The 14,811-nt window shown below is 38.5% G+C and overlaps 1 protein-coding gene across 3 annotated transcripts in view; it reads left to right on the forward strand.

Annotated features, from left to right (window-relative positions):
* TAB2 (TGF-beta activated kinase 1 (MAP3K7) binding protein 2) overlaps positions 1 to 14,811 on the forward strand; it is a 57,072-nt gene that overhangs the window by 10,302 nt on the left and 31,959 nt on the right. The window contains exon 1 of one of the 3 annotated variants that reach the window (XM_085543455.1): positions 3,943 to 4,037. The exons of the other annotated variants lie outside the window; for them this stretch is intronic. The gene's annotated coding sequence lies outside the window, so the exon portion shown is untranslated. Of the gene's footprint in view, positions 1 to 3,942; positions 4,038 to 14,811 lie in introns of those variants that run through there. 3 annotated transcript variants of the gene reach the window in all.

Genomic DNA, 14,811 nt, shown 5'->3' on the forward strand with positions numbered 1-14,811 from the left:
CTCCACCACCTCCCTGGGCAGCCTGTTCCAGTGCTCCATCACCCTCACCGTAAAGAAGTTCTTGTGCACATTCGTATGGAACTTCCTATGCTCCAGTTTCTGGCCGTTTCCCCTTGTTTCCTTTCACACACTGCTGAAAAGAGTCTGGCCTCACCACTTTGCCCCCCACACCTCAAATATTCATAGACCTGGATCAGGTCCCCTCTCAGTCTTCTTTTCTCAAGGCTAAACAGACCCAGTCCAATTAGCCTTTCTTCATAGGGAAGATGCTCCAGGCCTTTTACCATCTTTATTTTCACTGCTTCATTCCTGAATCTTTTGTGAGAATGAAGCTACATGTAATTAGGAGGAATAATGTTTATTTTTTTTAATTCATTTATGGGGAAAAGATACTTTTATCTCAAAATCAAAGAGTAGAGCTTTTCTTCATACCTTTGTTCTTGCCAGCTCTTATGAAAAGTCCACATCTGTGTTTTTAAATTATCCCAGCATGTAAACCACAGCTTAGTGTTTTTGCAGGACAAACAGAACATTGGAATGGGTGAAAAACTGAATTCTTCTCAAATACAGATCTAGGTGTAATAGTTAGAAGTCCTTTACCACTTAATCTGCGTATTTTTCATCTCATTTTTCAAATGTCAGTCCACTTTCATTAGCAGGCCTCGTATCTTTATTGCAAATGCAAGAAAGATCTTAATATTTCTTCTTGTTCTGAAGAGCTCTCCAGACTGACAGCCTTATTTTTTTCCCCATATGAATTTGTTTCATATGTTTTTATAAAATAGATTTCAGCTTAGTTTCCTGAAAATACCTGATGTCTGTTTGTATTTGTGCTTAGCAGAACGAGCTTTAACACTGAGCCTTAGAAGACCACCAATTCTTCTTACTTGTACATACTTTGATATTTTTGGTGCTTAACCACAGCTGCAAAGAGACAGAGCTAATTTCTTAGCTAAGGACTGTATGGTGCTGTAATATTTAGAGAACACAGATAAATGTCCAGTCTTGGTGGGAAGATATAATAAAGGAAGTGGGAAATTCATTTTTAAAATTACTTACAAGTTAATGTTTGGCTTTTTAATGGTCAGTTAAACTGTTCGCTTTTTCATAAGTCGGTTTCAGAAAGCGGCTCTCCTCTATTTTTGCTGCTTGATTGTAGTGTAATCTTGACTTGTTACTTTTTAAGTAATAATTTCTACTTTCCTTTTTCTTTCTGCCCACAGTTTGCCAGAGAGAGCTTGGAATAGTAATAAATCAGGAACAGAATCTTAGCTGCAAAAGCTCCGGTTTTATTGTTTTGTGAGAAGTGGGCTTTTTTGGTTTTTGGTTTTTTTTTTTTTTTATTGGGTGGGAGGGTGAAGGGGAGGAGGGCACTCTTGTTTAGTGTTATGTAAATCTTGTTACTATTGCAGGAGTCTATTTTCTTCCCAGGCGGCATAACAAAAAGTGGAGGACCTTAAAAGGGTAGAGGCTTTTTTCTCACCCTTCACTGAGGCATCTTTTCTATTCTTTCTTAACTCCCAACCATTACTTTCCTCATCTGCCTTGTTCAGAGCAGAGTAATTTTAATTTTTTCCTTTTGAGTATCTCATTGTCTTGTTAGTCTGTATCTGGTGTCAAAACCTTTATGAGGAGATACTGTTAAGTATGAAAAGAAAGGTGAGGGATAGTTCAATTTGTAAAAGGATCAGTGTCTCTTTTTTAAAGGTTGTAACAGCAGATAACAGCATTGCTTATTGAGAAGCCTCGAATAAGGCATTTCTGTTCTTCCCAGCTTTTCTCATCCCTTGTTATCTCCTCTTCCCAAATCCTATCTGAAATGGAGTACAGGAAAAAAAGGAAAGTTAGTATTAATCCTTACATGACAGCAAGTACAATAGTCACATATTACTTTCCTTAATGGAAGCTTAGAGAAAAAGTAGCATCTTTCTTTTCTTTGAATGTAATTTGTAGTGGGAAACTCTGGAGGAGGGGAGAAAATAAAAAAGGATTCCTGGGTAGGAAATCTGTATTTTTCCCTCTGCAGAAGGTAAGTATGGAAAAATATTTGGGGGCTAGAGGTACAGCTGTTTAGAGATGTATCTATTTTTTGTTTCCTTGAAAAAATACAACAAGAAAAATAAGACATTTTGTTGACATGGATGTAAGTATTTCTACTTGACTCTTCCTTGCTAGTGTCTGTTACCTTAACTTCATGTGAGGTTGTTTTTGTTTGCTGTTTTCCCCCAGGTCGATGTGGGTTTTCTTATTATTTTTGAAAAACTATTCTGAAACTGACAAAAAGTGGAAACAAGAAGGTTACTTCCAAATGGTGCATCAGAGGCTGGTTTTGTCTTTGTATATGTTACTTTGGGAACTAACAGAGGAGAAAGTGAAAACGGTTCCTAGGTTTCGTGGCCAACCTTCTTCCTTTCTTTCCGCTTTCCCTGGCAACTGTTCTGTGAAAGCAGTCATCTCTTATCCTAGGACTTTCTGCCATTGCATTTACCAGGTGAAGGTAACAGCATTAAGATTCAACCTGAGCTTTGTTAACCTAAAACTACTGCAACCTTGCTGTAGGCTACTTCCTAGAATGAGCACCCTTGCTATCCATGGGCTTAGCTTCCCCCCTTGGAGAAGAGGAGAGACAGAAAAGTGAACTTCTGTGTCCACACTCTTCTTTACAGCATTGTTTTAAATAACTGAAGAGTTTTTTCCTTAGCTCTTGCAGCTTCTCTCCTGAGGGTGTCATACCAACCTTGCTGAAACTTCACTCGCTCTCACTTTCTGTGCTTTTAACACTGTTGTTAAAACACAGCTAAATTTATCTGTAGTGGGACTAGATGTTTTGCTTTCTCAGTGCTTATTCTTGTGATAAAGAAACATAAAATTAGAGAATTCTGTAGCACTGCACTGCTAAAAGAGGGCTTTCTGTTCCTCCTCCAAGATTATTCTCAGGAAAACCTAAGAGTGTGATTTATAAATCTCATTTGGCTCAGCCCCTTTCCTTGTGTTGGCACTGGCATTTGTCTGACTCAAAGCTAATCTAGCAGAAAATAAACCCTCCTTTTTCTTTTTTTTCTGGTTTTGCTCCCTGAGCTGGCTAGCAGCAGGATCAGATGCGTGCCAGCCTTGGCTCACATCACAGAAGTTAGAGGGGGTTATGCCTGCCTGGGAGCGGGAGGAAAGACAGTGGCAGTATTGAATTTGTGTTGTGCCTGAAGGGACCTAGCCATGCTACCACTGAAACGTCACCAGTAAATGAAGGATTAATAAACAGGTCAAGTCCCTGACTAAGATGCAGAAAGTAATTTGCCAGAGTCTGGCTTTTAGTAGTTTTTTACCCAAATTTTATCCAAATGCTGGCTTTACAAGTGACATGTCTCTCACCAGCAATGTAAATTGAGTTTTGTAAGGATGGGAAGAAGGAAAAAGGAAATGGGACAGAAAATGTTCAGCTATCTGCAGTGACCTGGAATTGAAAATACTCAAGTTATGTAGTCCTTGACCAGGAGAGAACAGTTCATTTTCAGAGGGTTGCTGTGAAATTAAACCTCAATGTTCATGAAAGAAACTGTGATGATTCTCAAGGTGTGTCTTCAGAGCCAAAGATAAGGGATCAGAAGTTGTGTTGTTCATGTTGCTGAGGGAAGAGAAATTGGAGATGATGGGACTTAACTGCTTAGTTATCTGATTCTGTGCCCACTGGTCCAGTTACTTCAGGCCTTTCATTCTGCTTGCATCTACTTTGGTGGAAGATAAGGCTTAGGACACTCTCTTCTCTACCTGAGTGTCTTGCAATAGTCATACATTTTACTCTTTGTACTGTTCAGTAGTAATAGATGATACTATTGCGAAAGGTGGTTGTGTTTTGAAAATGTACTTCCAAGCAGTGGGTGGATTTTTTCCCTTGCTCATTAGCCTCTTTTTGCCTCCCCGCCTCTCAGCTGATCAGTTTATTATGGAAAGGGAGTTAACTGTGAGAGACTGCGCCACTCTGGAAGCTGCAAGACGAGGGGTCGGTAGTCCCGCTAAGTCAGACTTGCCAGCCTAGCAAGGTAACCAAGTATTTTCCTTTAGTAACTGTAACAATATTCTCAGGAAAGGATGGGTAAAGGAGCTGTGCGCAAAACCGAAGATGGGATGTACTCTGGTTTTAGACCACTGGACTTGCTTCTTAATCATGCACTTCATCATTACATTATGTCTTTGCTGTTTGCAAAATGTGTTTTTAAATAAACCTCTTGCATGAAAATTTCCCCCGAATCCTTAGAACAGCCAAGAATGTTTGCTCTCATCAGTACTCTGCTTCTACTCTACCGTAACAAAAGAAACCTGTGTCTGATTGCATTAGCTAGTCATTCTTAAAGTTTTACAAGCATTTTCTCTCAAAGCAAAACAAAACCAACCCACCTTTACCTTTCAACCAGAAATACTTTTCTCTCACTTGATACAGCTTCTCTCTGTAACATGTAATTATTTTGCATGGTATACTTTAACAGATATGTGAAATGCTTCAGTATGTTGGCAGTATTTCTCTATTGGATTAATGAAGTGATATTGTCTGTAATAGAACACTGTAATTGCCAACAGTATTTTCATTTTATTTTTCAAAGAAGCCCAAGGTGTTTGTATTTATTTACTTACTTTATTTCTTCACTTTCCCTCCAGCAATTAGGGACAGTGATGCTCTAAGTATGTATGCTATGTTAAGAGATTATGATTACGGTTTTCAGTTATTTGCTTTGTAATTAGACAGATGTGTTAGTAACATAATAGAATTATTTGGTGGTTCCTAACGTGTTTGTACTTTAAACACTGCGTAAGTAGAACAGACATTTGCTTTTATCAGTATTTAAGCACATGGCAAGCAGGGGCATAAGGTTTTATAACTGAGGGGACACTTCACTTATCTTACAAGAAAATATGTACTTTAGTCTTTCTATACGTGTTCTTTAACATCTTTTTTCTAGCCTATAGTAACAACTTTGTTTCAGACAACATGTGTTGGGGTGTTTTGCTGATTGCAGCAAGTGGAAATTCTGTTGTGAGTTGAAAGTGAAACTTATGGTTGTGGTTGCTGTTTAGCAGATGACTTGAGTGGGGGAAGAAGGGATATAGAACAACTGAAGTGCTGGTTTCTGAATATATTTATTCTGTGATTCCTGAGTGTTTTGGGTTTTTTTGGTTGGTTGGTTTGGGGGGTTTTTTTTTGCTTGTTTTCTGTTTTGTTTTTTTTTGTTTTGTTTTTGCTTCCTGGTAGGTTATGTGCGAAGAAATGAGAGGAACCAGTAGCAAAGAAAACATAGTACCAACTCCAGTGTTTTTTAAATCATTTCTGAGATATTTGGTATGCTTGAAGCCTTAGTGCTTGAAGTCAGATCATCACTTCAGAACTGGAATGTTCTTAAAGCAGAAGATTATGTCCTTTAGGGCTAAAGTCTGCTGAAATAATTCAAGGTTACGCATTTGGAGAGCAGTTATTATTTGTTGGTTTGATTGTGTTTATGAAAAGATGTTTTCTAGATAGGTTTTTTATCTAAGAACCATTAGATGTTGAATGCTTTTCTTTCTTAAAGAGGTTAATTCTCTTCCAATCCTTTTTGTCAGATAAAATTGTCAGGTAGAATAATGTTAGTGCTGAATGTGAAAATGAAAGTCTGCTGAGTTCAGAGCTGCTCAGAGTCCTAAGCTTCTTGAGTGGTTTTACTGTATTCCTTTTATGTTGTCAGACTGACCCTGTGTAGAGCCTTGCTTCATACTTCAGATTTTCCCAGAGCTTAAACAATACTACCTTATCTGCACCATTAAAGAGGACAGCTGCTACCTACTTTGAATGAAACGGAGAAAAAGGAAAAAAATCTGATAAGAATTTTTTAACTCTTGCTTATCTGAAGCTTTTCGGAAATGTGGAGCTCATTTCTAGTTTCTTACAGTAATTGTTCTTCATGAGTTTTTTTGACAACAGTTTCATAGTTCACCATAACTGAAACTGTGAGCACTTCAGGTCAGTTTCTTGCTGGCGATGACATTGGATTAACTGTAATTTTTGTAAATTGACACTTGTAAAGTAAGACTATCCAGCTGAGAATGTAGTATTCTGAAGGGTTTTCATGACTGTGGCAAAATACCAGTCTGAGCAAAAGTGTCACCATTGGAATTTTGAACCATGGTTGAGACTCTTGTGTTTGTAAAGTACCACATACCTTTTCAGTTCAGGTTACTTGATATGCTTTGTCCATGCTTGGTTATTTGGATAATGTCTTTTTCCATGTTGGTATAGAGCTGTTCTGTGGGTGTGTTCGTGGAATATCTGATATTTGGGCCAACTTGATCCTAGTCTCTTCATCTTGGGTTGTACTACAGGAGACTTAGTTCAAGTTTTAGGGAAAACTAATGGAATGATGAATAACAAGATTGTTTAGGCTGGAGGGGACTTCTAGACAGTCATCTGGTCCAATCTCTCTGCTCAAACGTGACCAGACAGTTTCTTTTAACAGTGTTGGTATAGCAAGGTATTTGTTGAATATTGCTTGTTTATAAGTATCAACACGTTATGTAATAGTTAGTGCTCGTGCTCAGTCATTCTTCTTGTTCACATAATTGGAAATAAATCTAATGACTGTCCTGTTAACAGAGGAGATGCATTTCCAGCCAGTACTTGCCCCTTACATGTGTGCTTATATTGGCACTTCTTAAGTCCTCTCGGTAGGCAGTTAAATTTGCTGTAGAGTGATTCAGCCTCCTTCACCAGCGCAGCTAGTATCTGTACCTTCCTCACTACCCCTCAACCCACTACTGCCAGTGTCTGCTATGCTAGTAAAATCAGTGGCCTCTTTGAATCATTGAATCAACGAGGTTGGAAAATCCCGTGAGCAGAAGAACCAAAGAAGAGTTAAGCGTAGAGGAAAAAGTTGAGTAAGGCCTCAAGACATATTCCAATAGGTGGCAGCAGCAACTTGTTGTACAGGGTTGAATTGGCAGAGATGGAAAAGTAGAAACAGGTATGTGATAAACAGATAAAGAAATTTAATTTAGGATAATTTGCTGGCTTATAATAAACAGCATCCTGTTAAAGGATTTTTTCAGAACTCAGTCTGCAAAGCTGTTACAATACGCAACACTGAATTTGAGGATATTTACCAAAAGAGCTCTGTAAAGTTATTTAGAAAGGAATCTCTGCAAGTGACAGCTGTTATTTTCTGAGCTACCTGTTGTAGCATCTTATGAGAAGGCAGATAAATGTATGTGCATCTAGGTAACCGTAATGGTATGATATTTAAAGAAGAGGAAATACATTTTTAACCCATATATTTGGGGTCTTTAGTGCATGAGCAGGTAATGCTCACGTTGGGCATGTGGGCAAGTCAACGTTCATGACTCTTCCTGGATCTATGACAAGATGTGTTGCTCCCGATCCATCTCTAGGAAGTGCCTCTGCTCAACGATGACGAGAAAAAATGCAATCTGTTTCTGGCAGTCATTGATTCTGCAGTAATACTAGGTGATTATTCATCTAAAGAAGTGATAAAGTCAGACTTGGCTGTTCAGATGCTTAAATTGAAAATGCACCAATGTTGTTGGAAAGGTTTATTAGAGTTATTCATTTTTAACTCAGGCAAGTATGAAGCATGTATGTGCAAATGGGATAGGAACGTACCTAATTGACTTGCATAATTCCCAACATTTTTTACTTCTTTTTTTTTTACTTTTCTTTTTTCCCCCCTAAGTAAGGTGTGCATTTGATTTCAAGTATTAACTTCAATCCTTCTAAAAAGAAAGAAAATAGTGTGCCAGGGATGCTTCTTTTGAACATGACCCAAGCATTGACTTGGGCTCACTGTGATTTGCATGGGTGCTCTCACAACTTAAGTCGCTTCTGACTGGAAGCCTTCTTCATATAACGGTGAACTCTAGCAGGTTGTATGCCAGTAACTTTTGTCCCACTTGCATCAAGCACTTGCATCAACAGAGTGCAGGATTCGAACCTTTTTGCGGCCTTGTAGATCTGTTCATCCGAGAGCTCCTTTGGACTGTAAAACCTGAGAAATAAAGAAGATCACTGAAGGAAAGGCTTGTCCTACTGTTGCTGAAGCTAAAACCTTAACAAGGAGATAATGTGCAGACCTTATATAAACAGGGTACTTAACGTTAGATAAGCTGTTTTTTCTTAGTTATCTTGTTTATTATAACACAGAAATGTTTTTATGTATAAAGGTGCTGCAGATTGATGTTATTGTTTTAGCTTTCACTTTATTTTCCACTCTTTTTCCACTGCTCAAGATTTATTAAAGAGAACAAATGCAGTAGAATGTTGCCAGCTTGTGTGAGGGGCAGAAATCAAGGACTGGTTACTACGTGTGAACTAGCGAACAGATGGTAAATGGTAGAATACACTTGTTCTTCAACAATACCAGGGAACAGTGATCTGTTGGTTATATTTTTTTTGTTCTGTTTTTAATAACCATACCTTCTGTGAGAATTCCCTGTAGCTCTTGTACACTGTTGCCTGAAATATTGCCTCAGCAGCCTGGTCTGGTGGTTGGCAGCTCTGCCCACAGCAGGGGGTTGAAACTAGTTGATCTTTGAGGCCCTTTTCAACCCAGGCCATTCTATTATGAAATATAGGTGTAAGCCTCCTGTTATTTTTTTTAATAAGTTTGTGAGGTAATATTCCTCTCTTTTATTCTGGACTGTCTGGATAATGTACTTATACAGGGAACACCAAAACATTTAAAGACCAAGGATGTAGTTTCATGAGCATTTTGTTCCACGTCAACATTGGCGTGAGCCACACTGACCTTAGCTGCTTATTCCTGCCTTGCCCCTCAGTTGCACTAGTGTAACTGTTCCAGGTGGCTGGGCAGCAAAGCAGATTGTGGAATTTACCATCAGAAAAATATTATTTTTAACCTGGATCGATTCCCTGACCGGTCTCACTGCTCAGCTGCACAAACAGTTGTGCCAGCACAGCTGAGAGATGAGGACTGCATGAGCTGGTGCTGCAGTGAAACAAAAGTGCTTGTGAAACTTCAGCCTATGGCTCAGGCTGTGTATTGTAGGTGTTTTACTGGAACAACTAGACTGCATTGTCAAAACACACCTCATACAGATGCAGCTTTCATCAGTACAGCATATTTTGATTGCTCTTACACTTCGGTGTTGTCAAAATATGTATACACCACTTCAGAAAGTGTATGTTAATTCTGTAGAACATGCTTTACATAAACAGTTTTGAGACACTATAGATTTTCAGAAGATGAAAGAAGTATCAAGCCAAGGCGGTGCTTAGTTGTGCTGGCCTACTTGGAGTACTTGTAATGTTGATTACATGGTTTCCATCTTTACCTACATTGTTACTCCTCGAGATGAAAAAATGAGATTCTTACAAGAAATGCAATTGTAACATCCTAAGCAGATGCTAAAAGAAGCTAAAACTTCTGAAGAAGGCGTTTAAAGTTGCAGAAGGTAACATGGATTTTCTTAAGAATTACATTTTTGTCATGGTACTTTCAAAGGTGATTATATATTTTTGGGCTTCTTCCAACCACATTTGACTACTAATGCAAAATTGACTTTTCATTCTGTAAATAGAGTATTTTATGTTTTATTCTTACAATGATTGAGGCTCATATGTCTATAAAGCACAGTTTTATTGATCTTAGTTGGTAATTAGTGCTTGGAATCTGTATGCCCAATTTAACTTCCTACTGTCAGCCTAGAATAGACTTTGTATTACTTAAATGACAATGAGAAATCTTCAGTTTTAAACCAATGCATTTTTCAAAGTAGTTCTATAAAATGATTATAATCATGCAGTTGATGAAGTCAAACAGTTACAAATTGAGAAATTTAACTTGATGTTACAATAGAAATCTGTGCACATTCCTTTAAGAGCTTATTATCCATATGGCAGCAACTAGAAGAAGCTTTTTCTAATACTGCAAAGTTTAAGGTTTTGTTTTTAAAAAAAAAGGTGGGGGGAAGGGAAAGCTGCTTTGAACCTTCTACATTTTGTGGCTTGGAGAGGAAATACAAATCCGTTCATTGTAGACAGTGTTTTTGCTGATTCTTTGTAGCTTTCCTAAGCACTGAAGTGAAATTTTAATATGTGGGTGAAGTTACTGATCTGCGTGAGAACGGATTTGCTAAAATCACTGATATTTGAGAAAGTTATGCAATATTTCAGAAACTATAGAGAGCAGAAATTTCTTCAAAAGATGGAAAAAGACATATGGGTGATAAGCAACTTTAACTGGAATAGTGATTTCCCTTGGAAATTTGTGAGATTCCCTTGGAATCTGTGAGAATGCTTCTAGCTTCCATTGTTTAGAGTAATCTTTGATAGAATTTTAAGAGTTAATGGCAAGAGGAACTTGCTTTTATCTCATTTCTAGTATAAATTGAGAAACAAGGCATATTTCTCAAAAGGCAAGTCATATTTATTGTTACAGAGTTGGTCTCAAGTAATTATTAATTTAATGGATGATTAAATTAGTCTTCCCTAGGAACCAGCACGTTATAGATGTAATGTATTTAGGCATTGGAAATTTATATCACAGAATCACAGAATGACCTGGGTTGGAAGGGACCTCAAGGATCATGTAGTTCCAACCCCCCGCCTGGCAGGGCCACCAAACATACACATTTACTAGAGCCCTGAGCCCTGTCCAACCTGGCCTTGAACACCTCCAAGGACGGGGCATCCACAGCCTCCCTGGGCAGCCTGTTCCAAGACCTCACCACTCTCCTAGTGAAGAACTTCCCCCTAACATCCAACCTAAATCTACCCTGAAATGACCTTCTTGTTCATGGTGGATTCCAGTTCTTTTTTTTTCCTGAAAGATGTGGGTCTGTAGGCTACCTCTGAGGTTGATGTTGTTGGCATTTATTTACTTAACTGGAGCAGTCGGTCTTGTTCTGATGGTAAACTGAACTTGAGTCTACTCTAGCTCAAACAGTGAAGCAAGTGGAAATACTTCAGATCGTTTTAATATTGTGAAATGGCATGTCTTTAGGTTTGTTTCATGATAGTGTGTCGCATTACGATATATTCAGTGGATTCTGTGTGAGACTTACTTTGCAGTTTATTTTCTTACTTGAATGCTGTCTGTAGGCAGTCACTAAACCTCTGTTTCAGGGAGTAAAATCAGTTGTGTTTTAAAGCTGTGTAGCTCTCATTGACGTAAATGGGTGCAGTGTGGTCAGAATTCCAGCTGCAATGCCTTGGAAATTTCTCCAGATGTGATTTTGTTACTGTTAACTCAGTTAATGTGCAGGAGTTTCTGCCTCCTGCTATTTATGGAATCTTATTGCAAGCTGATTTACAAAAACAAACAAACAAAAACCCTGCTGTATCTGTCCCACGTGGCTCCCAATGGAATGGTTAAGATATCTTGGCCGGTTTCATTAATGCTGTTACGTAATAATGAGAGCTGTAATCATCTGCAAACTGAGCGAGATTCCAGGGATGCCTGGAGTTTGATGCTTTTGATTCCTTCTAGGACCCAATCATTATCATAGAATCATAGAATCACAAGGTTGGAATTAATTGTGATTAGAACTGATGCTGTCAGGATATATTACACACTTTTATAAAATGTATTGGAATGAGGAGGATGTGACCTTTCCATTGATTCCTTGCATAGATAGATCACTGCCTTTCTGCCTTACCCTTGCAGCTATGTTCAGCTGCAAACCCTTGAAGCCCAGAGAAGTTCTGCTCTTCCAGTTTGATTTTTTGGGCTGTTGTCTTTGCTTTTGCTCTGAGGATTTCTCTTGTGCTGACCAAAAACGATTGCTTATCTGCCTATTTCAAGACTAACCAATAGGCTTTCTGTGGTCTGTAGGATGAAAGGAGCCCACAGCAGCTTAAAACGTTTAATTGTTGGGTGTTTGGTATTTTTTTTTCCACATAAGGAATTTAATATACCACCTCATTTAAAATAACTGGCTATTCATTTGCAACATGGTGGTAACTTTTATTTTGTGGAAAAAGTATAGCAGTTTCCAGTCCTTATTGGAAAGAAGCTGCATTTCAGGACAGTTTGAGGAGGGGTTAAAAATTGTGTGAAACTGTTTTTTCCTTCCTTAGTTTCATAATAACTTGTGCCAGTAACAACTTCCAGTAGTCCTTTTGGTATCTAAATGCACTTTAACGTACAAGGCCTTCCGTCCTCTTAACCAATAGATGGCTATTCTGTGTTTATTCAAAAGGGAGGGCATAGAACAGTCAGCTGATGTGATACGTGTAGTTGTGGGTCATACACCAAGGGGTTTGGTAGTTACTGTGTTATTGTGTTGAGTTTGTTTAAGCTTACAGTCTAAACTGGCATCTAAAACTTTCTTACTCTGCAAAACATTGTTAGCAGTGGCTTTGATTCTTGGCATTAAGAAGTCTGACATTTTTAAATTTGAATTGCAAATATTTAAATGGATTCTCCAATGCCTACAGAGGACAATTTGTCTGGGCTAGAAAGAAATAGGTCCTATTCAAATGGAACTGCATTCCAGTGAGACAAGCCATCTAACCAACGGAGAGGCATCTAAAGGTCTCCAGTAAGAAAAAAATAATGGTTGGGGTTCACATAAGTTACTTATTAAGTTTCTACATGGAATCCAGCAGTGGTACATAAATACTTGGTACGGAGGTTTGGATTGGAAACAGGTACAGTGTTACAAAACACATCCAGACCCGTAACTTTCCTGTTTTTTCATATCATATTCAGCTCCTCAACTTTTGTTTTTCTCTTTGTATGTTTTTTCTGTCTCAAGTTCTTAAGGAGATAGCTGTCAAAATGAAAGCTTTTCTGCAGGTTTTCTGTGTGTTCCCCAAATTATCAGAACGTGTTCAAATGTTGAAGTATTGCAAAAGTAAAAGCAGAGAACAGTGTTTCTCTACTAATCATTATAGTTCTTTAGGTAACTGCTTTTATCTGGAATACAGTGGAAGTACTGTAAAAGCCTCAAGCTAACCTGATAACAAGGGATATTTCAAACAGTGGCTGTGATTCTAAACAGACTTCAGAGAACCTCCCAGTATGTCAGTCTTCTCTGAGGATATGCAAAAAGGGCTTTGCAGATTGTATGGAAAAAGAGCATAGCCTGCATGTTGTAGGATCTGATTATCTCCTCTGTTTAATGTGAGAAGTATCTGAAAGACTCCCTTGAGCCTGTAGTTGCCAGAGATGCCAATAGATCAGAGCAAATTTTGTTGAGGGCTTTGAAGATGCTTAGTGAGATGTAAGGAGAGGCTGAGGGAATGCACTTTCTGAAATGTGGGCAAGAAAGTGCTCAAGGTGGATATATTTAGAGTCTTAAGATAATTTAATGGGAATCACAGGTGAGATTGTAGGTAATACCCTTCTCAGAGGTGGTAAGCATAAGTACAGGAGCAACAAGGGAAATCCTAGTTACATAGAAGGAAGGAATAAACTATTTTTTGTGGGAGCAATTAGATAGTAAGAGGAGGTTTCCCAGAGTGCTAATCAAATCTCCATCTTTAGGAATTTTCAGAATTTGGTTGGCCAAGGTCCTGAGCACCTAATTTAAACTTTGGATTAACCTTGCTTTGTCGGGGTGTTCAGGTCAGTTGGCCTCCAAAATCCTACTTTTTCTTTTAGAAAATATTCCAGATCAATAAAGTATGATCACAGACACTGTTGGAGATTGCAACTATGTAAGAGTGCTTTGTCTCAAGTAATCTGTTTGAGACTGCAAGTCAGGAGCTTCCTAGTTTTTGTTTCTTAGAAATGTGGGGGTTTAGTATTGGTTTTGTCTATCTTCATTCTTACACATCTGTTCTAGTTGCAGAATTGGTTTAATATGCAGTTCCCAAAGGAGGTAATATTCACATCATGCAGTCATAGCGGCCAGAATTGAATGAATGTTAATACATTATACAACTCGTAACTTACTATTCAGATTCACCTTTTGGTTTATTCAGGCTTACAGGTCTCTTATTTAAATTCTTAATGAGTCTTGGATAACAGATGTGATTTATGTCTGTCTTCATAGAATCATAGAATCACCAAGGTTGGAAAAGAACTAAAAGATCATCCAGTCCAACTGTTCACCTATTACTAATAGCTTCCACTAAACCATGTCCCTCAGCACAACATCCAGTCTTTCCTTGAACACCCCCAGGGTCGGTGACTCCACCACCTCCCTGGGCAGCGCATTCCAGTGCCTGACCACCCATTCTGAGAAGTAATATTTCCTAATGCCCAGCCTGTATCTCCCCTGCCGTAGCTTGAAACCATTCCCTCTGGTCCTATCTCTAATGACAAGTCTTCTTTTTCATTGTTCCTCTAAGATTAGTAGCAACATCTTTGATTTCTGAATAATACTTCCACGATTTTTATGTGCTTGGGTCTTACAGTGTGCCCAACTATCTGCTGGATATGATAAGGGCAGATGTACCCAAGATGTGTTGGACTCAACACAGCAGTTCATTGCTGCTGAAGCATCACGGATAATACAGGAAAAGAAGGGTATTGTTTCCAAACTGATAAATGAGTTGGTCCAGGGAAGAGGCCAGAGCAAGAGAGATGGTGGAACCACAGTGTCAGAGGAGAATGGACAGAGAAACAGTTGTTTCCTTTGCTGAAGCTTTCAGTCTTCTCAGTTTTCCTATGCAGTTTCACTCTGAGACTCTAAGCACTTCTCAACTCAAAGTTGGGTATTACTGCCGGGTAACTAAATAACTAATAATAAATGACTGCAGATATTGTATATCAGGAGATCTCATGTCTTCTTGTGAGGGAAGTCAATTTACAATCTAATCTTCACAGTGAATTATGACAGTGAACTCAAGTATTCCTCATAAATGGT

This window comes from Coturnix japonica, chromosome 3 (genome assembly GCF_054131305.1).
Source record: "Coturnix japonica strain WE chromosome 3, WE-NBRP24, whole genome shotgun sequence".
In the NCBI taxonomy this organism is placed as follows: domain Eukaryota; kingdom Metazoa; phylum Chordata; class Aves; order Galliformes; family Phasianidae; genus Coturnix; species Coturnix japonica.